The sequence below is a fragment of the Bufo gargarizans genome, chromosome 8 (genome assembly GCF_014858855.1).
Source record: "Bufo gargarizans isolate SCDJY-AF-19 chromosome 8, ASM1485885v1, whole genome shotgun sequence".
Taxonomy (NCBI): Eukaryota; Metazoa; Chordata; class Amphibia; order Anura; family Bufonidae; genus Bufo; species Bufo gargarizans.
This window is the reverse complement of record NC_058087.1, coordinates 127,693,770-127,719,344: the sequence shown is the minus strand read 5'-3', so window position 1 is coordinate 127,719,344 and position 25,575 is coordinate 127,693,770.

Here is a 25,575-nt window from a genome sequence, read left to right as displayed (position 1 = left end):
GGGTGCCTGGGCCTAAATATATGACAATGGACTGTTGCAGTGGTGGCTGACGTGAAGCCTGATTCTCTGCTATGACATGCAGACTGATTCTCTGCTGACATGAAGCCAGATTCTCTGTTACGGGACCTCTCTCCTCTGCCTGGGTGCCTGGGCCTAAATATATGACAATGGACTGTTGCAGTGGTGGCTGACGTGAAGCCTGATTCTCTGCTATGACATGCAGACTGATTCTCTGCTGACATGAAGCCAGATTCTCTGTTACGGGACCTCTCTCCTCTGCCTGGGTGACGGTGCCTAAATATCTGAGAATGGACTGTTCCAGTGGTGGGTGACGTGAAGCCAGATTCTCTGCTATGGGACCTCTCTCCAATTGATATTGGTTAATTTTTTATTTTTATTTTTAAATTCATTTCCCTATCCACATTTGTTTGCATGGGATTTACCTACATGTTGCTGCCTTTTGCAGCCCTCTAGCCCTTTCCTGGGCTGTTTTACAGCCTTTTTAGTGCCGAAAAGTTCGGGTCCCCATTGACTTCAATGGGGTTCGGGACGAAGTTCGGATCGGGTTCGGATCCCGAACCCGAACATTTCCGTGAAGTTCGGCCGAACTTCTCGAACCCGAACATCCAGGTGTCCGCTCAACTCTAGACCTCTCTCCTCTGCCTGGGTGCCAGGGCCTAAATTTATGACAATGGACTGTTACAGTGGTGGGTGACGTGAAGCATGATTCTCTGCTATGACATGAAGACTGATTCTCTGCTATGACATGAAGACTGATTCTCTGGTGACATGAAGCCAGATTCTGTGTTATGGGACCTCTCTCGTCTGCCTGGGTGCCGGGGCCTATATGAATAGTGATTCTCTGCTGACATGAAGCCAGATTCTGTGTTATGGGACCTCTCTCCTCTGCCTGGGTGCCAGGGCCTAAATTTATGTCAATGGACTGTTACAGTGGTGGGTGATGTGAAGCATGATTCTCTGCTATGATATGAAGACTGATTCTCTGCTGACATGAAGCCAGATTCTGTTCTATGGGACCTCTCTCTCCTGCCTGGGTGCCAGGGCCTAAATTTATGACAATGGACTGTTGCAGTGGTGGCTGACATGAAGCCTGATTCTCTGCTATGACATGCAGACTGATTCTCTGCTGACATGAAGCCAGATCCTCTGTTACGGGACCTCTCTCCTCTGCCTGGGTGCTGGGCCTAAATATATGACAATGGACTGTTGCAGTGGTGGCTGACGTGAAGCCTGATTCTCTGCTATGACATGCAGACTGATTCTCTGCTGACATGAAGCCAGATTCTCTGTTACGGGACCTCTCTCCTCTGCCTGGGTGCTGGGCCTAAATATATGACAATGGACTTTTGCACTGGTGGCTGACGTGAAGCCTGATTCTCTGCTATGACATGAAGACTGATTCTCTGCTGACATGAATCCAGATTCTGTGTTATGGGACCTCTCTCCTCTTCCTGGGTGCCAGGGCCTAAATTTATGACAATGGACTGTTACAGTGGTGGGTGACGTGAAGCCTGATTCTCTGCTATGGGACCTCTCTCCAATTGATATTGGTTAATTTTTATTTATTTTATTTTTATTTTTATTCATTTCCCTATCCACATTTGTTTGCATGGGATTTACCTACATGTTGCTGCCTTTTGCAGCCCTCTAGCCCTTTCCTGGGCTGTTTTACAGCCTTTTTAGTGCCGAAAAGTTCGGGTCCCCATTGACTTCAATGGGGTTCGGGACGAAGTTCGGATCGGGTTCGGATCCCGAACCCGAACATTTCCGGGAAGTTCGGCCGAACTTCTCGAACCCGAACATCCAGGTGTCTGCTCAACTCTAGACCTCTCTCCTCTGCCTGGGTGCCAGGGCCTAAATTTATGACAATGAACTGTTACAGTGGTGGGTGACGTGAAGCCTGATTCTCTGCTATGATATGAAGACTGATTCTCTGCTGACATAAAGCCAGATTTTGTGTTATGGGACCTCTCTCCTCTGCCTGGGTGCCAGGGCCTAAATTTATGACAATGGACTGTTACAGTGGTGGGTGACGTGAAGCATGATTCTCTGCTATGACATGAAGACTGATTCTCTGGTGACATGAAGCCAGATTCTGTGTTATGGGACCTCTCTCCTCTGCCTGGGTGCCGGGGCGTAAATGAAGACTGATTCTCTGCTGACATGAAGCCAGATTCTGTGTTATGGGACCTCTCTCCTCTGCCAGGGTGCCAGGGCCTAAATTTATGTCAATGGACTGTTACAGTGGTGGGTGATGTGAAGCATGATTCTCTGCTATGATATGAAGACTTATTCTCTGCTGACATGAAGCCAGATTCTGTGTTATTGGGACCTCTCTCCTCTGCCTGGGTGCCAGGGCCTAAATTTATGACAATGGACTGTTACAGTGGTGGGTGAGTGAAGCCTGATTCTCTGCTATGATATGACGACTGATTCTCTGCTGAACATGAATCCATATTCTGTGTTATGGGACCTCTCTCTCTCTGCCTGGGTGCCAGGGCCTAAATTTATGACAATGGACTGTTACAGTGGTGGGTGACGTGAAGCCTGATTCTCTGCTATGACATGAAGACTGATTCTCTGGTGACATGAAGCCAGATTCTCTGTTACGGGACCTCTCTCCTCTGCCTGGGTGCCTGGGCCTAAATATATGACAATGGACTGTTTGCAGTGGTGGCTGACGTGAAGCCTGATTCTCTGCTATGACATGCAGATGATTCTCTGCGACATGAAGCCAGATTCTCTGTTACGACGTGAAGCCTGATTCTCTGCTATGACATGCAGACTGATTCTCTGCTGACATGAAGCCAGATTCTCTGTTACGGGACCTCTCTCCTCTGCCTGGGTGACGGTGCCTAAATATCTGAGAATGGACTGTTCCAGTGGTGGGTGACGTGAAGCCAGATTCTCTGCTATGGGACCTCTCTCCAATTGATATTGGTTAATTTTTTATTTTTATTTTTAAATTCATTTCCCTATCCACATTTGTTTGCATGGGATTTACCTACATGTTGCTGCCTTTTGCAGCCCTCTAGCCCTTTCCTGGGCTGTTTTACAGCCTTTTTAGTGCCGAAAAGTTCGGGTCCCCATTGACTTCAATGGGGTTCGGGACGAAGTTCGGATCGGGTTCAGATCCCGAACCCGAACATTTCCGGGAAGTTCGGCCGAACTTCTCGAACCCGAACATCCAGGTGTCCGCTCAACTCTAGACCTCTCTCCTCTGCCTGGGTGCCAGGGCCTAAATTTATGACAATGAACTGTTACAGTGGTGGGTGACGTGAAGCATGATTCTCTGCTATGATATGAAGACTGATTCTCTGCTGACATGAAGCCAGATTCTGTGTTATGGGACCTCTCTCCTCTGCCTGGGTGCCTGGGCCTAAATATATGACAATGGACTGTTGCAGTGGTGGCTGACGTGAAGCCTGATTCTCTGCTATGACATGCAGACTGATTCTCTGCTGACATGAAGCCAGATTCTCTGTTACGGGACCTCTCTCCTCTGCCTGGGTGCCTGGGCCTAAATATATGACAATGGACTGTTGCAGTGGTGGCTGACGTGAAGCCTGATTCTCTGCTATGACATGCAGACTGATTCTCTGCTGACATGAAGCCAGATTCTCTGTTACGGGACCTCTCTCCTCTGCCTGGGTGACGGTGCCTAAATATCTGAGAATGGACTGTTCCAGTGGTGGGTGACGTGAAGCCAGATTCTCTGCTATGGGACCTCTCTCCAATTGATATTGGTTAATTTTTTATTTTTATTTTTAAATTCATTTCCCTATCCACATTTGTTTGCATGGGATTTACCTACATGTTGCTGCCTTTTGCAGCCCTCTAGCCCTTTCCTGGGCTGTTTTACAGCCTTTTTAGTGCCGAAAAGTTCGGGTCCCCATTGACTTCAATGGGGTTCGGGACGAAGTTCGGATCGGGTTCGGATCCCGAACCCGAACATTTCCGTGAAGTTCGGCCGAACTTCTCGAACCCGAACATCCAGGTGTCCGCTCAACTCTAGACCTCTCTCCTCTGCCTGGGTGCCAGGGCCTAAATTTATGACAATGGACTGTTACAGTGGTGGGTGACGTGAAGCATGATTCTCTGCTATGACATGAAGACTGATTCTCTGCTATGACATGAAGACTGATTCTCTGGTGACATGAAGCCAGATTCTGTGTTATGGGACCTCTCTCGTCTGCCTGGGTGCCGGGGCCTATATGAATAGTGATTCTCTGCTGACATGAAGCCAGATTCTGTGTTATGGGACCTCTCTCCTCTGCCTGGGTGCCAGGGCCTAAATTTATGTCAATGGACTGTTACAGTGGTGGGTGATGTGAAGCATGATTCTCTGCTATGATATGAAGACTGATTCTCTGCTGACATGAAGCCAGATTCTGTTCTATGGGACCTCTCTCTCCTGCCTGGGTGCCAGGGCCTAAATTTATGACAATGGACTGTTGCAGTGGTGGCTGACATGAAGCCTGATTCTCTGCTATGACATGCAGACTGATTCTCTGCTGACATGAAGCCAGATCCTCTGTTACGGGACCTCTCTCCTCTGCCTGGGTGCTGGGCCTAAATATATGACAATGGACTGTTGCAGTGGTGGCTGACGTGAAGCCTGATTCTCTGCTATGACATGCAGACTGATTCTCTGCTGACATGAAGCCAGATTCTCTGTTACGGGACCTCTCTCCTCTGCCTGGGTGCTGGGCCTAAATATATGACAATGGACTTTTGCACTGGTGGCTGACGTGAAGCCTGATTCTCTGCTATGACATGAAGACTGATTCTCTGCTGACATGAATCCAGATTCTGTGTTATGGGACCTCTCTCCTCTTCCTGGGTGCCAGGGCCTAAATTTATGACAATGGACTGTTACAGTGGTGGGTGACGTGAAGCCTGATTCTCTGCTATGGGACCTCTCTCCAATTGATATTGGTTAATTTTTATTTATTTTATTTTTATTTTTATTCATTTCCCTATCCACATTTGTTTGCATGGGATTTACCTACATGTTGCTGCCTTTTGCAGCCCTCTAGCCCTTTCCTGGGCTGTTTTACAGCCTTTTTAGTGCCGAAAAGTTCGGGTCCCCATTGACTTCAATGGGGTTCGGGACGAAGTTCGGATCGGGTTCGGATCCCGAACCCGAACATTTCCGGGAAGTTCGGCCGAACTTCTCGAACCCGAACATCCAGGTGTCTGCTCAACTCTAGACCTCTCTCCTCTGCCTGGGTGCCAGGGCCTAAATTTATGACAATGAACTGTTACAGTGGTGGGTGACGTGAAGCCTGATTCTCTGCTATGATATGAAGACTGATTCTCTGCTGACATAAAGCCAGATTTTGTGTTATGGGACCTCTCTCCTCTGCCTGGGTGCCAGGGCCTAAATTTATGACAATGGACTGTTACAGTGGTGGGTGACGTGAAGCATGATTCTCTGCTATGACATGAAGACTGATTCTCTGGTGACATGAAGCCAGATTCTGTGTTATGGGACCTCTCTCCTCTGCCTGGGTGCCGGGGCGTAAATGAAGACTGATTCTCTGCTGACATGAAGCCAGATTCTGTGTTATGGGACCTCTCTCCTCTGCCAGGGTGCCAGGGCCTAAATTTATGTCAATGGACTGTTACAGTGGTGGGTGATGTGAAGCATGATTCTCTGCTATGATATGAAGACTTATTCTCTGCTGACATGAAGCCAGATTCTGTGTTATGGGACCTCTCTCCTCTGCCTGGGTGCCAGGGCCTAAATTTATGACAATGGACTGTTACAGTGGTGGGTGACGTGAAGCCTGATTCTCTGCTATGATATGAAGACTGATTCTCTGCTGACATGAATCCAGATTCTGTGTTATGGGACCTCTCTCCTCTGCCTGGGTGCCAGGGCCTAAATTTATGACAATGGACTGTTACAGTGGTGGGTGACGTGAAGCCTGATTCTCTGCTATGACATGAAGACTGATTCTCTGGTGACATGAAGCCAGATTCTCTGTTACGGGACCTCTCTCCTCTGCCTGGGTGCCTGGGCCTAAATATATGACAATGGACTGTTGCAGTGGTGGCTGACGTGAAGCCTGATTCTCTGCTATGACATGCAGACTGATTCTCTGCTGACATGAAGCCAGATTCTCTGTTACGGGACCTCTCTCCTCTGCCTGGGTGACGGTGCCTAAATATCTGAGAATGGACTGTTCCAGTGGTGGGTGACGTGAAGCCAGATTCTCTGCTATGGGACCTCTCTCCAATTGATATTGGTTAATTTTTTATTTTTATTTTTAAATTCATTTCCCTATCCACATTTGTTTGCATGGGATTTACCTACATGTTGCTGCCTTTTGCAGCCCTCTAGCCCTTTCCTGGGCTGTTTTACAGCCTTTTTAGTGCCGAAAAGTTCGGGTCCCCATTGACTTCAATGGGGTTCGGGACGAAGTTCGGATCGGGTTCGGATCCCGAACCCGAACATTTCCGGGAAGTTCGGCCGAACTTCTCGAACCCGAACATCCAGGTGTCCGCTCAACTCTAGACCTCTCTCCTCTGCCTGGGTGCCAGGGCCTAAATTTATGACAATGAACTGTTACAGTGGTGGGTGACGTGAAGCATGATTCTCTGCTATGATATGAAGACTGATTCTCTGCTGACATGAAGCCAGATTCTGTGTTATGGGACCTCTCTCCTCTGCCTGGGTGCCTGGGCCTAAATATATGACAATGGACTGTTGCAGTGGTGGCTGACGTGAAGCCTGATTCTCTGCTATGACATGCAGACTGATTCTCTGCTGACATGAAGCCAGATTCTCTGTTACGGGACCTCTCTCCTCTGCCTGGGTGCCTGGGCCTAAATATATGACAATGGACTGTTGCAGTGGTGGCTGACGTGAAGCCTGATTCTCTGCTATGACATGCAGACTGATTCTCTGCTGACATGAAGCCAGATTCTCTGTTACGGGACCTCTCTCCTCTGCCTGGGTGACGGTGCCTAAATATCTGAGAATGGACTGTTCCAGTGGTGGGTGACGTGAAGCCAGATTCTCTGCTATGGGACCTCTCTCCAATTGATATTGGTTAATTTTTTATTTTTATTTTTAAATTCATTTCCCTATCCACATTTGTTTGCATGGGATTTACCTACATGTTGCTGCCTTTTGCAGCCCTCTAGCCCTTTCCTGGGCTGTTTTACAGCCTTTTTAGTGCCGAAAAGTTCGGGTCCCCATTGACTTCAATGGGGTTCGGGACGAAGTTCGGATCGGGTTCGGATCCCGAACCCGAACATTTCCGTGAAGTTCGGCCGAACTTCTCGAACCCGAACATCCAGGTGTCCGCTCAACTCTAGACCTCTCTCCTCTGCCTGGGTGCCAGGGCCTAAATTTATGACAATGGACTGTTACAGTGGTGGGTGACGTGAAGCATGATTCTCTGCTATGACATGAAGACTGATTCTCTGCTATGACATGAAGACTGATTCTCTGGTGACATGAAGCCAGATTCTGTGTTATGGGACCTCTCTCGTCTGCCTGGGTGCCGGGGCCTATATGAATAGTGATTCTCTGCTGACATGAAGCCAGATTCTGTGTTATGGGACCTCTCTCCTCTGCCTGGGTGCCAGGGCCTAAATTTATGTCAATGGACTGTTACAGTGGTGGGTGATGTGAAGCATGATTCTCTGCTATGATATGAAGACTGATTCTCTGCTGACATGAAGCCAGATTCTGTTCTATGGGACCTCTCTCTCCTGCCTGGGTGCCAGGGCCTAAATTTATGACAATGGACTGTTGCAGTGGTGGCTGACATGAAGCCTGATTCTCTGCTATGACATGCAGACTGATTCTCTGCTGACATGAAGCCAGATCCTCTGTTACGGGACCTCTCTCCTCTGCCTGGGTGCTGGGCCTAAATATATGACAATGGACTGTTGCAGTGGTGGCTGACGTGAAGCCTGATTCTCTGCTATGACATGCAGACTGATTCTCTGCTGACATGAAGCCAGATTCTCTGTTACGGGACCTCTCTCCTCTGCCTGGGTGCTGGGCCTAAATATATGACAATGGACTTTTGCACTGGTGGCTGACGTGAAGCCTGATTCTCTGCTATGACATGAAGACTGATTCTCTGCTGACATGAATCCAGATTCTGTGTTATGGGACCTCTCTCCTCTTCCTGGGTGCCAGGGCCTAAATTTATGACAATGGACTGTTACAGTGGTGGGTGACGTGAAGCCTGATTCTCTGCTATGGGACCTCTCTCCAATTGATATTGGTTAATTTTTATTTATTTTATTTTTATTTTTATTCATTTCCCTATCCACATTTGTTTGCATGGGATTTACCTACATGTTGCTGCCTTTTGCAGCCCTCTAGCCCTTTCCTGGGCTGTTTTACAGCCTTTTTAGTGCCGAAAAGTTCGGGTCCCCATTGACTTCAATGGGGTTCGGGACGAAGTTCGGATCGGGTTCGGATCCCGAACCCGAACATTTCCGGGAAGTTCGGCCGAACTTCTCGAACCCGAACATCCAGGTGTCTGCTCAACTCTAGACCTCTCTCCTCTGCCTGGGTGCCAGGGCCTAAATTTATGACAATGAACTGTTACAGTGGTGGGTGACGTGAAGCCTGATTCTCTGCTATGATATGAAGACTGATTCTCTGCTGACATAAAGCCAGATTTTGTGTTATGGGTCCTCTCTCCTCTGCCTGGGTGCCAGGGCCTAAATTTATGACAATGGACTGTTACAGTGGTGGGTGACGTGAAGCATGATTCTCTGCTATGACATGAAGACTGATTCTCTGGTGACATGAAGCCAGATTCTGTGTTATGGGACCTCTCTCCTCTGCCTGGGTGCCGGGGCGTAAATGAAGACTGATTCTCTGCTGACATGAAGCCAGATTCTGTGTTATGGGACCTCTCTCCTCTGCCAGGGTGCCAGGGCCTAAATTTATGTCAATGGACTGTTACAGTGGTGGGTGATGTGAAGCATGATTCTCTGCTATGATATGAAGACTTATTCTCTGCTGACATGAAGCCAGATTCTGTGTTATGGGACCTCTCTCCTCTGCCTGGGTGCCAGGGCCTAAATTTATGACAATGGACTGTTACAGTGGTGGGTGACGTGAAGCCTGATTCTCTGCTATGATATGAAGACTGATTCTCTGCTGACATGAATCCAGATTCTGTGTTATGGGACCTCTCTCCTCTGCCTGGGTGCCAGGGCCTAAATTTATGACAATGGACTGTTACAGTGGTGGGTGACGTGAAGCCTGATTCTCTGCTATGACATGAAGACTGATTCTCTGGTGACATGAAGCCAGATTCTCTGTTACGGGACCTCTCTCCTCTGCCTGGGTGCCTGGGCCTAAATATATGACAATGGACTGTTGCAGTGGTGGCTGACGTGAAGCCTGATTCTCTGCTATGACATGCAGACTGATTCTCTGCTGACATGAAGCCAGATTCTCTGTTACGGGACCTCTCTCCTCTGCCTGGGTGACGGTGCCTAAATATCTGAGAATGGACTGTTCCAGTGGTGGGTGACGTGAAGCCAGATTCTCTGCTATGGGACCTCTCTCCAATTGATATTGGTTAATTTTTTATTTTTATTTTTAAATTCATTTCCCTATCCACATTTGTTTGCATGGGATTTACCTACATGTTGCTGCCTTTTGCAGCCCTCTAGCCCTTTCCTGGGCTGTTTTACAGCCTTTTTAGTGCCGAAAAGTTCGGGTCCCCATTGACTTCAATGGGGTTCGGGACGAAGTTCGGATCGGGTTCGGATCCCGAACCCGAACATTTCCGTGAAGTTCGGCCGAACTTCTCGAACCCGAACATCCAGGTGTCCGCTCAACTCTAGACCTCTCTCCTCTGCCTGGGTGCCAGGGCCTAAATTTATGACAATGAACTGTTACAGTGGTGGGTGACGTGAAGCATGATTCTCTGCTATGATATGAAGACTGATTCTCTGCTGACATGAAGCCAGATTCTGTGTTATGGGACCTCTCTCCTCTGCCTGGGTGCCAGGGCCTAAATTTATGACAATGGACTGTTACAGTGGTGGATGACGTGAAGCATGATTCTCTGCTATGACATGAAGAATGATTCTCTGCTATGACATGAAGACTGATTCTCTGGTGACATGAAGCCAGATTCTGTGTTATGGGACCTCTCTCGTCTGCCTGGGTGCCGGGGCCTATATGAATAGTGATTCTCTGCTGACATGAAGCCAGATTCTGTGTTATGGGACCTCTCTCCTCTGCCTGGGTGCCAGGGCCTAAATTTATGTCAATGGACTGTTACAGTGGTGGGTGATGTGAAGCATGATTCTCTGCTATGATATGAAGACTGATTCTCTGCTGACATGAAGCCAGATTCTGTTTTATGGGACCTCTCTCTCCTGCCTGGGTGCCAGGGCCTAAATTTATGACAATGGACTGTTACAGTGGTGGGTGATGTGAAGCCTGATTCTCTGCTATGATATGAAGACTGATTCTCTGCTGACATGAATCCAGATTCTGTGTTATGGAACCTCTCTCCTCTGCTTGGGTGCCAGGGCCTAAATTTATGACAATGTACTGTTACAGTGGTGGGTGACGTGAAGCCTGATTCTCTGCTATGACACGAAGACTGATTCTCTGGTGACATGAAGCTAGATTCTCTGTTACGGGACCTCTCTCCTCTGCCTGGGTGCCGGGGCCTAAATATCTGAGAATGGACTGTTCCAGTGGTGGGTGACGTGAAGCCACATTCTCTGCTATGGGACCTCTCTCCAATTGATATTGGTTAATTTTTATTTATTTTATTTTTATTTTTATTCATTTCCCTATCCACATTTGTTTGCATGGGATTTACCTACATGTTGCTGCCTTTTGCAGCCCTCTAGCCCTTTCCTGGTGTTCGCTCAACTCTAATTCTGAATACAGTAGCGCTGGAGGGGTTAAATAATAATAATAATAATAATAATAATAATAATAATAATTTAACTCACCTTAATCCACTTGCTCACGCAGCCTAGCATCTCTTCTGTCTTCATTGCTGTGTACAGGAAAAGGACCTGTGGTGACGTCACTCCGGTCATCACATGATCTTTTACCATGGTGATGGATCATGTGATGACCGGAGTGACGTCACCACAGGTCATTTTCCTGCACACAGCAAAAAAGAAGACAGAAGTGATGCCGGCTGCTCGATCAAGTGGATTAAGGTTAATTAATTAATTTATTTTTAACCCCTCCAGCGCTGTTGTACTATGCATTCTGTATTCAGAATGCTATTATTTTCCCTTATAACCATGTTATAAGGGAAAATAATACAGTCTACAGAACACCGATCCTAAGCCCGAACTTCTGTGAAGAGGTTCGGGTTTGGGTACCAAACATGCCGATTTTTCTCACGCACGTGCAAAACGAATTACAATGTTTAGCACTCGCGCGGAAGAATTGCGCATGTTCCCGCACCTTTTCGTGCAACGCCCGTGTGAAAGAGGCCTAATTACTAAATGCAATATTTTTGCTTTTAATGATTTTGGCCACTTCTGCTGAGTACCACAGTCGTCTCTTCCTTTTTTTGCTTTTACTGACCAGCCTAATGCAATTATCTGTTGCCTTCAAAAGTGCCACTTTTAAGTAGTCGCATTTCTTCTGGACTCCATTGAAACTGTTGCAGTCTGATAAGGACTCGTATACCACTAATCTAATTTTAGAAAAGTCTGTTTTTCTAAAATTTTAAACTTTTGATTTTGTGTGGTTTCGTACATAACTTTAGTTTTTTCTGCACCCGGACCCGAACATTTACGTAAAAGTTCAGGTTCGGCGATTTTTATGGCGCTTCTGGAAAGGTTGCAAAGCAGCCAATTAACAAGCGTCATAATACTTGCCCCAAAAGGCCATCACAGCCAATGCCTACTATTGGCATGGCTGTGATAGGCCAACTACAGCCACCCGTCACTCTGCCCGGATTGGTGTAGGGAGAGGCTGCAGCTACTGTGAGGGAAAGATCAGGGAGTAATCTTATCAAGAACTGGCTTATGGACTCAGCGATCTACAGAAAAAGTGTTTTGTGGGTGCAGTGCACAATTCTTTTAAGCCTGCCCTGAGCCAACTACTGCTGAAAACGAACTTCTTTTTTTCTTCATTTTATCAATATCAATACCTGATGGGCAGCCATGTTATGCAACGATAGTGCACCAGCATAGGCTATCTGCAAGTCCAGAAATACAGCTTTGGCATACTGGGGTGAAAAAACCCTCTTATATACTGTACATCTTGGATTAGACAAGAATAAGTTACTGTCACATTTAGGACAGAAATACAGCTTTTTGGTTAGGGTAATGGGAATGTACCCTACATGTAAATCTTGCAAGATGATTACACATGGTAGGAAGGCAATATATATCCCAGGTACAGATGAAGTGTTCACCCTTAGACATCATTTGAGCTGCTGCTCCACAAACATTATCTACCTGCTGGAATGTACATGCCAATTAAAATATATAGGTCGAACCACCCAAATGATTAGAGAGTGCATGAATGATCATCGGTCGAACATTTAAAGAAAGGTATTAACTCACAGTGTCTCTAGACACTTTTCAGAGATTCATGATGGGAACCCACAATTTTTTTTTTTTGTCACCCCACTACAATGGGTCCCATCCTCATTCCAGAACTTGGCCAGGAAGGAGATGTTTTGGATTTACCGTATGAACACGCTAACACCCTTTGGCCTGAATGAGAGTCTCGAGTACACAAAATATTGATTAATTACGTGCCCAGCCGGTTTCCCCCTTCCCCCCTCCCCTTTCCAGTTTATATACTTTTATTTTCCACGTATATCTATGTGTGTGTGTGTGTGTATGTGTGTGTGTGTGTGCATATATATATATATATATATATATATATATATACATAAAGTGCAAAGAAAGAGCAGCAGCACTACTTGCAAGTGAAGCCGGGTGTAAAATCCTCAGACCTTAGGCTGTTTGTTCAATATGGTTGTAGGTATTTCAAAGAAGAGGCAGCACTCCAGGATAAGATGAAACGACCCGCTTTATTTCCCCTGTGCAACGTTTCAACTGCTCATTGCAGTCTTTCTCAAGCATAACATTTGGTGTCACAGCATCTAAATTTATACCCACAATGCTTAGTGGGTCAATTAACAAAGTGATTAACAATAACATAATCAATAATGTATAAAAATGTGAATTAAAAGGTTTTTTCATGATCATATGAAATTCATTTATAGTCATGTATACAGATCACAGTCTTTACATCCATAGTGATATCTTATGGGCAATTTACAAAATCACAGATAAACAAACACTGCCCAGTACATAAAGTGCCTTGTGCTTTGTGCTAAATTCTAGTCATCACCTGTGAGTGCTAATTAAGCGGTCAATGGCCGCATGGTTTTTAAAAAAGGACTTACAGAGTGGAGTATCATAATGGCAGGCATCTCGGCGTCCCTGGGGCCTCACCGCGCATGCTCGGTATCCTGGATACCAGTGTACACAAAGAGAAGACGCAAACCGAAAGTGACGTCAATCCCGACGCGCACACCAGCATCCCGGCACCTCACCCAAAGCACAACGAGAATGGAGGGCGGCGTCTCCCTGTTCGGCCTCCCGATCACATGATGTAATCACGTGAATCGTTGCCTGACAACTAGCAAGCGCTTACCCTCAACACCACGTCATCTCCAGGGTCAGTCAGAGCACGGCAGCGAGACCTGTATTAGGAACAGGACATTAAGAGAATGATCGGATCATAAACACTATTGACATGGTTATTATAGATAATTAGAGAAAAGTGAATAGATACATAAATCCGGATATCAAATCGCGAATATCGGAGGATAGTAGTCCTAAAAGGACATAACAAATATTATGGAGAAAAGGGGGTGGCCCATAAGGATGTACCACGTAAGTGATCATCCCCATATACCTAAAGGATCATGGGGTACAGAGTGTTATTCACACCCCGCGTCCCCACATTCCTCTTCTACCCTCTATACGTCTCCTTTAACCATAACTTCCTCCATTCGCGACTCATCCGTTTTTCTTTCAATGTGAGGCCATGATTCAAGTGTGAACCCCATTCTCTTGTTCTGGACCTATACCGCCAAGGCGACTGCCACCATTCTCCTCCACCATGAAAATAACTTGAGAAGTAAATAAATCCTTTTAGGATCCCAATAGTCCTAAAAAGGAAATTAAATACAATTTGATAAAGTGCATTAATTAGATTTAGACACCAAAGGTGGTCACATAACCAATTTGGTAAACAAAACCCCACAGAGAGGCGCAAGAGAGCCCAGCATTCTACATAATATTCCACTTAAAGTCCACATTAAGACCCTTAGGTTTGAGTGACTGTAGGCGATGTATCCACCGCAGTTCCCGATGTTTAAGGGTCACTGTACGGTCGCCACCTCGTCTACCCCTTTGAACCTGGTCTATAATCATACATTTAAGGTCTTTCTCAGTATGACCAAACTCCACAAAATGTTTAGGGACCGGTAGTTCCAATCTTTTACGTCTTATCGAAAACCGTTGGTTGTTCAAACGCGTTTTCATGTCACATGTGGTCTCCCCCACATAGAGGAGACCACATGGGCATTTCAACACGTAAATAACAAACGCGCTGTGACACGTCAGGTAATAACGAATGTCATATTGTACTCCAGTTTCCGGATGTATAAACACATTACCCCTAATCATATAAGTGCAGTTCACACATGTGAGGCACGGAAAACATCCCGTCCTCCTTGTACCAAGAAATGTTTGCACCTTCTTTTTAATAGGGACATCAGCCCTCACCAGCCTATCTCTCAAGTTGGTGGGCCGTCTATATGACAGGAGAGGAGGTCCCCCTCCCAGACCACATGTGACATGAAAACGCGTTTAAATAACCATCGATTCTCGATAAGACGCAAAAGACTGGACCTACCGGTCCCTAAGCACTTTGTGGAGTATGGCCATACTGAGAAAGACCTTAAATGTATGATTATAGACCAGGTTCAAAGGGGTAGATGAGGTGGCGATCGTACAGTGACCCTTAAACAACGGGAACTGCGGTGGATACATTGCCTACAGTCACTCAAACCTAAGGGTCTTAATGTGGACTTTAAGTGGAATATTATGTAGAATGCTGGGCTCTCTTGCGCCTCTCTGTGGGGTTTTGTTTACCAAATTGGTTATGTGACCACCTTTGGTGTCTAAATCTAATTAATGCACTTTATCTAATTGTACAAACCGGATTCCAAAAAGTTGGGACACTAAACAAATTGTGAATAAAAAATGAATGCAATGATGTGGAGATGGCAAATGTCAATATTTTATTTGTAATAGAACGTAGATGACAGATCAAACGTTTAATCGGAGTAAATGTATCATTTTAAAGGAAAAATACGTTGATTCAAATTTTCACGGTGTCAACAAATCCCCAAAAAGTTGGGACAAGTAACAATAAGAGGCTGGAAAAAGTAAATTTGAGCATAACGAAGAGCTGGAAGACCAATTAACACTAATTAGGTCAATTGGCAACATGATTGGGTATAAAAAGAGCTTCTCAGAGTGGCAGTGTCTCTCAGAAGCCAAGATGGGTAGAGGATCACCAATTCCCACAATGTTGCGCAGAAAGATAGTGGAGCAATATCAGAAAGGTGTTACTCAGCGAAAAATTGCAAAGACTTTGCATCTATCATCATCAACTGTGCATAACATCATTCGAAGATTCAGAGAATCTGGAACAATCTCTGTGCGTAAGGGTCAAGGCCGTAAAACCATACTGGATGCCCGTGATCTCCGGGCCCTTAAACGACACGAATGCTACTGTAAAGCAAATAACAGAATGGGCTCAGGAATACTTCCAGAAACCATTGTCAGTGAACACAATCCACCGTGCCATCCGCCGTTGCCAGCTGAAACTCTACAGTGCAAAGAAGAAGCCATTTCTAAGCAAGATCAACAAGCTCAGGCGTTTTCACTGGGCCAGGGATCATTTAAAATGGAGTGTGGCAAAATGGAAGACTGTTCTGTGGTCAGACGAGTCATGATTCGAAGTTCTTTTTGGAAATCTGGGATGCCATGTCATCCGGACCAAAGAGGACAAGGACAACCCAAGTTGTTATCAACGCTCAGTTCAGAAGCCTGCATCTCTGATGGTATGGGGTTGCATGAGTGCGTGTGGCATGGGCAGCTTGCATGTCTGGAAAGGCACCATCAATGCAGAAAAATATATTCAGATTCTAGAACAACATATGCTCCCATCCAGACGTCATCTCTTTCAGGGAAGACCCTGCATTTTTCAACAAGATAATGCCAGACCACATTCTGCATCAATCACAACATCATGACTGCGTAGGAGAAGGATCCGGGTACTGAAATGGCCAGTCTGCAGTCCAGATCTTTCACCTATAGAGAACATTTGCCGCATCATAAAGAGGAAGGTGCAACAAAGAAGGCCCAAGACGATTGAACAGTTAGAGGCCTGTATTAGACAAGAATGGGAGAGCATTCCTATTTCTAAACTTGAGAAACTGGTCTCCTCAGTCCCCAGACGTCTGTTGAGTGTTGTAAGAAGAAGGGGAGATGCCACACAGTGGTGAAAATGGCCTTGTCCCAACTTTTTGGGAATTTGTTGACACCATGAAATTCTGATTCAACATATTTTTCCCTTAAAATGGTACATTTTCTCAGTTTAAACTTTTGTTCCGTGATTTATGTTCTATTCTGAATAAAATATTAGAAGTTGGCACCTCCACATCATTGCATTCAGTTTTTATTCACGATTTGTATAGTGTCCCAACTTTTTTGGAATCCGGTTTGTATTTCATTTCCTTTTTAGGAATATTGGGATCCTAAAAGGATTCATTTACTTCTCAAGTTATTTTCATGGTGGAGGAGAATGGTGGCAGTCGCCTTGGCGGTATAGGTCCAGAACAAGAGAATGGGGTTCACACTTGAATCATGGCCTCACATTGAAAGAAAAACGGATGAGTCGCGAATGGAGGAAGTTATGGTTACAGGAGACGTATAGAGGGTAGAAAAGGAATGTGGGGACGCGGGGTGTGAATAACACTCTGTACCCCATGATCCTTTAGGTATATGGGGATGATCACTTACGTGGTACATCCTTATGGGCCACCCCCTTTTCTCAATAATATTTGTTATGTCCTTTTAGGACTACTATCCTCCGATATTCGCAATTTGATATCCGGATTTATGTATCTATTCACTTTTCTCTAATTATCTATAATAACCATGTCAATAGTGTTTACGATCCGATCATTCTCTTAATGTCCTGTTCCTAATACAGGTCTCGCTGCCGTGCTCTGACTGACCCTGGAGATGACGTGGTGTTAAGGGTAAGCGCTTCCTAGTTGTCAGGCAACGATTCACGTGATTACATCATGTGATCGGGAGGCCGAACAGGGAGATGCCGCCCTCCATTCTCGTTGTGCTTTGGGTGAGGTGCCGGGATGCTGGTGTGCGCATCGGGATTGACGTCACTTCCGGTTGCGTCTTCTCTTTGTGTACACCGGTATCCAGGATACCGTGCATGCGCGGTGAGGACCCAGGGACGCCGAGATGCCTGCCATTATGATACTCCACTCTGTAAGTCCTTTTTTAAAAACCATGCGGCCATTGACCGCTTAATTAGCACTCACAGGTGATCACTATAATTTAGCACAAAGCACAAGGCACTTTATGTACTGGGCAGTGTTTGTTTATCTGTGATTTTCTAACTTGCCCATAAGATATCACTATGGATGTAAAGACTGTGAGCTGTATACATGACTATAAATGAATTTCACATATGATCATGAAAAAACCTTTTAATTCACGTTTTTATACATTATTGATTATGTTATTGTTAATCACTTTGTTAATTGACCCACTAAGCATTGTGGGTATAAATTTAGATGCTGTGACACCAAATGTTATGCTTGAGAAAGACTGCAATGAGTAGTTGAAACATTGCACAGGGGAAATAAAGCGGGTCGTTTCATCTTATCCTGGAGTGCTGCCTCTTCTTTAAAATACCTATATATATATATATATTTTATAATATTTTTTATTTATTTTGTTAGGGCCTCTTAACGGATGCCTGCCCTGGATACATATATATATATATATATATATATATATATATATATATATTACATATTTATCACTATATATTGTCCACCTATTTATTGCAGTTTTTTCTTTTTTCTTAATATTTATGGCATATAGGCAGCTCATTGTCTGAAAGCATGATAAACCGTGGTGGAACGCATCACCTTTGATGCGTTCCATGCACCAGAACTTCCGCTTTTTATGTCCTTTATGTTGTAATCACTACATTCGCCCGATCTGTTCATATGAGCTCTCCCCCTATTCTTTTGGTCTCCATATACACCTTACCACCTGCTAAACATCCCTTTCCACTGTTATTTTCAGCCCTTGCTTGCGTCTTGTGACGGGCCCTTGGAATGCACTACCGGTTGTTGTGTTCCATACACTGGAAGTTCCTTCTGCTGGGCTCGCATTCATTTCAACACCCTTCTGTGACTCTCAGAATACTCATACCAGGCATTATTGGGACTGCTAGAGACGTAGAAACAATATAGAGTATATATGGTGTTCTGTTTCTTTAATATTTGTATTATTTGTATGTTTTGCATTTGCTACTAGTGAGGTCACTTCCGGAAGTGACACTGACAACTTTGTTTTAACCCTTTGTATAAGCCTATTACCTGTTCTGCTCCTGATGAAGGGGTTGGTATCCCCGAAACGCGTTGAGCCCACCTGATTTAATTTACCTATTAAAGGGATTATACCAGAAGACCCCTGGTGTGGACTACTGTATTTTCCAACCATTCTACAGACGAACCAGGCGAGGGAGGTGGCTGTATTGGGTGTCTTGATTTTTATCCCTTTACACCTCTCCCTGGTGAAGTGAGTTTCGGTGTTATTTCACCTTTTACTTTTTATTATATTTTTCTTTTTTGCTCTTATGTACTTTACTGAATATAGACTAGCTGCTTCTGCGGTTCTATTTTACTAATAAGGGGCTCATATTTACTATATACCAGTTTTTATACAATATATATATATATATATATATATATATATATATATATATAGATGTACATATATTTATCTCCAAACTCTATCTTTGGGATACATTTTACTCTAGCATCTACTATATTTTATTAGCGGATAGGCGCTACTGGGTGACTTTTATATATTTTTTTTTCCTTTTATTTCTCACGTGCATAAGTCACTGTAACATTTAGGACAGAAATACAGCTTTTTTGTTAGGGTGAAAAACCCCTCTAATATACTGCACCTCTGGGATTACACGTGCATAAGTGAATGTCACATTTAGGCCATAAATACGGCTTTGGCATACTGGGGTGAAAAAAGCCTCTCATATACTGCACATCTGTGATTACACATGTGTAAGTGAATGTTACATTTAGGCCACAAATACCGCTGTCATAAAGAGCTTAAAAAAAAAAATTTGTGCAATACCCTACATCAGGGTTTTTATTGGCGGTTATTTTATTTTTAACAGACATAACTACTTTTTACTTTGCTTTGTAAATGCTAACTATGAGGCAAACATCTAATAAAGGACGAGGTTGTGGTGGTGGTGTTGGTGGAGCCTCTGGTGCAGGGAGAGGATATGGCAGTTCTGCCACAGCTACACGTCCTACTGAACCTACTACCTCAGGTCCCAGTACCCGCCAGAATCTACAGCGATATTTGGTCGGGCCTAAAGCAGTTCTAAGGATGGTAAGGCCTGAGCAAGTACAGGTGCTAGTCAATTGGGTGGATGAAAGTAGATCCAGCACGTTCACATTATCTCCCACCCAGTCTTCTGCAGAAAGCACACAGGTGGCTCCTGAAACCCATGCCCATCAGTCTGTCGCATCACCCCGTGCATACCAGGGAACCTGTCTGAGCCTCAAGTCATGCAGCAGTCTCTTATGCTGTTTGAAGACTCTGCTGGCAGGGTTTCCCAAGAGCATCCACCTAGCCCTTCTCCAGGGGTGGAAGACATAGAATGCACTAACGCACAACCACTTATGTTTCCTGATGAGGACATGGGAATACCAGCAGAGCAGCCGTCGCAAAAAACTGTTTGCCTGCTACTGGCCACTGTCACCATGGACCGAGCACACCAAAGGCAGCTTCAAGGAGTTCCCTGGCATGGCACTTCTTCAAACAATGTGCTGACGACAAGACCCGAGTGGTTTGCACGCTGTGCCATCAGAGCCTGAAGCGAGGTATTAACGTTCTGAACCTTAGCACAACCTACATGACCAGGCATCTACATGCGAGACACGGGCTGCAGTGGAGTAAGCACCTTCAAAACCAAGAAAGGGCTCAGGCCCCTCCAGCTCCCTCTTCTTCCGCTGCCTCGGCCTATTCCTCCACCTCTGGAGGAACGTTGGAACCTGCTGCCCAGCAAACAGAGGATGTGCCACAAACAACATCACCTCTGTCACCAAGCATCTCCACCATGTCACAAGGAAGCATTCAGCTCTCCATCTCACAAACCTTTGAGAGAAAGCGTAAATTCCCAACTAGCCACCCTCGATCCCTGGCCCTGAATGCCAGCATTTCTAAACTGCTGGCCTTTGAAATGCTGTCATTCAGGCTGGTAGAGATGGACAGCTTCAAAAAGCTCATGTCGCTTGCTGTCCCACAGTACGTCATTCCCAGCCGCCACTACTTCTCCAGGAGAGCCGTGCCCTCCCCGCACAACCAAGTATCGGATAAAATCAAGTGTGCACTGCACAACGCCATCTGTGGCAAGGTCCACCTAACCACAGATACGTGGACCAGTAAGCACGGCCAGGGACGCTATATCTCCCTAACTGCACACTGGGTAAATGTGGTGGAGGCTGGGCCCCAGGCAGAGAGCTGTTTGGCGCACGTCCTTCGGCCGCAAAGGAACGCAGGGCATCATTCTTTGCCTCCTGTTGCCTCCTCTTCCTCCTCCTCTTCTACCACCTCCTCATCCAGTCAACGACAGACCTTGACCACCAACTTCAGCACAGCCAGGGGTAAACATCTGCAGGCCTGTCACGGAAAGGTGTACAGGAAACAAGACAATGCAAAATTAATGTATGACTCACTGGATCCAAAGCTAAGGAACAAAAGGGAGACCCCTGCATAAGACCTGGCACTCTCCCTGACTGCTCAGCCTATGCAAACACCCCAATGGTGGATGATCGCATATCCACGTACCTCGACTATATGACACCTGAACACCCTACAATAGTGAGGGGACACAACCACCGGCTCCCTACACTAGACACGGAGGGAGTCAGGGTCACCCGGGATCCAGCAAAAAGAAAATCACAAATGAATGTACAGCACTTATCTTGTAGAAGACTGGGAAATAGGATCAGCATGCACACACACTCCAGGAAGCTGTATAAACCGCACACTAATGCATTATGGGGAGAAATTTAAAGGGATGCAATCAGTCCAACTACAAGACAGCTGAGAGAGGCTAACGAGATGAGGAACTGAAAACCAAAACAGAGAAAGCTCAAGGAGGAGGTTCTGAAAGGCATCTGTCAGAGCTTCTCAGATGTCTGGTTGTGACAGTACCCCTCCCTCTACGAGTGGACTCCGGACACTCAGAGCCCACCTTCTCAGGATGGGACCTATGGAAAGCCCTGATGAGACGAGTGGCCTTAATGTCCGTCACTGGGACCCACATCCTCTCCTCAGGACCGTAACCCTCCCAATGAACGAGGTACTGGAGAGAACTGCGGACAACACGAGAATCCACAATCCTAGAGACCTGAAATTCAATATTCCCATCAACCATAATCGGAGGAGGAGGCAAAGGCGAGGGTACAATGGGTTGAACATAAGGTTTTAATAAGGACTTATGAAAAACATTATGGATCTTCCAAGTCTGAGGAAGATCGAGACGGTAGGCAACAGGATTGATGACAGACAGGATTTTGTAAGGCCCAATAAACTTAGGACCCAACTTCCAGGAGGGAACCTTCAATTTGATATTCTTGGTAGACAACCACACCAGATCACCAACATTCAGGTCCGGACCAGGCACACGTCTCTTGTCTGCCACACACTTATATCTCTCACTCATGCTCTTTAGATTATCCTGAATCTTTTGCCAAATAGATGACAAGGATGAGGAGAATCTGTCCTCATCAGGTAAACCAGAAGACCCCTCTCCCGAGAAAGTCCCAAACTGCGGATGAAACCCATATGCACCAAAAAATGGTGACTTATCAGAGGACTCCTGACGATGGTTATTTAAAGCAAACTCAGCAAGGGACAAAAAAGAACACCAATCCTCCTGATTCTCCGCCACAAAACAGCGCAGATATGTCTCCAGATTCTGATTGACGAGCTCTGTCTGGCCATTCGACTGCGGGTGGAAAGCAGAAGAGAATGACAACCGAGCCCCCAAGCGAGAACAGAAAGCCTTCCAGAATCTGGAAACAAACTGCGTGCCCCTATCAGAGACTATGTCTGAAGGAATACCATGCAATTTGACAATGTGATCAATAAATGCCTGCGCCAGCGTCTTAGCATTGGGCAAACCAGGAAAAGGGATGAAATGCACAATTTTGCTAAAACGGTCCACCACCACCAGAATCACAGTCTTCCCCGAGGAACGAGGCAGGTCCGTAATGAAGTCCATGGACAGATGTGTCCAAGGACAGGAAGGAATGGGTAAGGGAAGGAGAGGACCTGATGGCCGTGAATGAGGGACTTTGGCACGGGCGCAAGTCTCGCAGGCTGCCACAAAACCCTCAACCGACTTACGAAGCGCAGGCCACCAGAATCTCAGAGCGATGAGATCCACTGTGGCTTTTGCCCCCGGGTGCCCAGCAAGGACCGTATCGTGGTGTTCCTTAAAAATCTTGTGTCTTAAAGCGAGAGGCACAAACAACCTCCCAGGAGGACAAAGATCAGGAGCCTCTGACGTGATAACAAAATTAAACCTTGAAAAGAACAAAGACCATCTGGCCTGTCTCGGGTTCAGACGCTTGGCTTACTCCAAGATTTTTATGGTCAGTAAACACGGTAATAGGGTGTCTGGCTCCCTCTAGCCAATGGCGCCATTCCTCAAAAGCCAACTTGATGGCCAACAATTCCCTATCTCCCACATCGTAATTTCTCTCTGCGGAGGAGAGTTTCTTCGAGAAAAAGGCACACGGTCGCCATTTGGCAGAAGAGGAACCCTGAGACAAGACTGCACCCACCTCAGAAGCATCAACCTCAATTATGAAGGGTAGAGAAATATCAGGTTGTACCAAGATGGGAGCAGAAGCAAAACTCTCCTTGATATTAGAAAAGGCCTTACGCGCCTCTACCGACCAGGAAGAAAAATCTACCCCCTTTCTGGTCATATCAGTGAGTGGTTTAACAATAGAGGAATAATTCAAAATAAACTTCCTGTAATAATTGGCAAAGCCCAAAAAACGCATCAGCGCCTTCTGATTCTCAGGAAGCTCCCACTCAAGCACAGCGTGGACCTTCTCGGGGTCCATGCGAAAACCAGAAGCAGAGAAAAGAAACCCCAGAAATTGAATTTCTGGAACCGCGAGCACACATTTTTCCAGTTTCGCGTATAACTTATTCTCCCGCAGGATGAGCAAGACCTGACGTAAGTGTTCCTTATGAGTTTTGAAATCAGGAGAAAAAATCAAAATGTCATCCAAATACACTAATACAAATTTTCCCTTTAAATGATAAAAAATGCTGTTCACGAAATGCTGAAAAACGGCTGGGGCATTCATCAAACCAAAAGGTATAACCAAATTCTCAAAATGGCCCTCAGGGGTATTGAAGGCCGTCTTCCATTCGTCTCCTTCTCTGACCCTGACCAGGTTGTATGCCCCTCTTAGATCTAATTTGGAAAAAACTTTAGCCCCAACAATCTGGTTAAACAGGTCCGGGATCAGAGGAAGCAGATTAGGGTCACGAATAGTGATAATGTTCAGCTCCCTGAAATCCAGACAAGGTCTTAAAGAACCATCTTTTTTCTTAACAAAGAAATAAAACAGCGGCAACAGGTGACTTCGAGGGTCATATGTGTCCTTTTCTCAGACTCTCCGAAATATAAGCATGCATAGCGACCCTTTCAGGTTGGGAAAGATTGTATAAACGAGATTTAGGGAGCTTGGCGCCTGGGATGAGATTAATAGTGCAATCGTACTCCCTGTGCGGGGGCAAATCCTGAACTCCACTCTCAGAGAAGACATCCGAAAATTCAGAGAGAAAAGGTGGTACAGTCTTAGTAGAAACCTCTGAAACAGATGTCGTGAGGCAATTCTCTCTGCGAAAGTCACTCCAACCATTTATTTGCCTCGCTTGCCAATCAATGGTGGGGTTATGTTTAGTGAGCCAGGGTAGCCCCAACACAAGAGGAGTAGGTAATCCGCTAAGGACGAAACATGACACATCCTCAACATGAGCATAACTGACAATTAAACGGATATTGTGAACTATGCCCTTTAATGATTTCTGAGAAAGTGGAGCGGAATCAATAGCAAAAACAGGAATATCCTTTCCCAAAGTGCATACCTGGAAACCATGAGTTATAGCAAAATGATTATCAATGAGATTGACAGATGCTCCACTATCTACAAAAATCTCACAAAAAATGTTCTTGCTCTCTAGCGCCACACTGGCAGGCAGGACAAAACGGGAACTACAAGCAAACGGAAAACCTTCCATTTTTGCCTCAACCCTGCCAATAGTAACAGATGGAACATTTTCAAAAGATTTTTTCCTTTTTGTTTCTTTATTACTCCCAGAAAACTGCCTGAATCTCCTAGAGGGACAAACATTTGCCAAATGATTTATACCTCCACAACAAAAACAAACCTTCCCGTGCGGGCTGAATCTTCTATTGTCAGAGGCAATCAACCCCAGCTGCATGGGCTCCTGCTCAGAAGGGGCTGACAGCGACTGAGACCCCTGCGCATAGAATGAGACCGCTGCACTGTCCTGGGACTGAGTATGACAGGAAGGAGAGATCTCTCCTCTCTCTCTAAGACGCCTGTCAATACGAACGGCCTGAGACATAGCACAGTCCAAGGAGATAGGCCTCTCATGAAAGGCAAATGCATCTTTCAATCCCTCTGAAAGACCATGGCAAAATTGACTTCGGAGTGCAGCATCATTCCAACCAGTATCAGCTGCACATCTCCGAAATTCTGAGCAGTATATCTCTGCGGATTGTTTACCCTGGCATAACAGACGTAGTCTAGATTCAGCCAAAGCAGCATGAGCCAGATAATCATATGTCTGACCCAGGGCTAAAAAGAAATCATCCACTGAACGGAGGGGCCGTGCCCCCACCGGCAGCGAAAAGGCCCACGACTGAGCGTTACCCCTGAGCAGCGATATAATGATCCCCACCCTCCATTCCTCATCACCAGAGGAATGGGGAAGAAGGCGAAAGTGGAGTTTGCAAGCCTCTCTGAAACGCACAAAATTCTCACTACCCCCGGAGAACGTATCCGGGAGCGAGATCTTAGGCTCAGAACAAACTCCATGAACGCAAGCTGAACCGGTCACTAG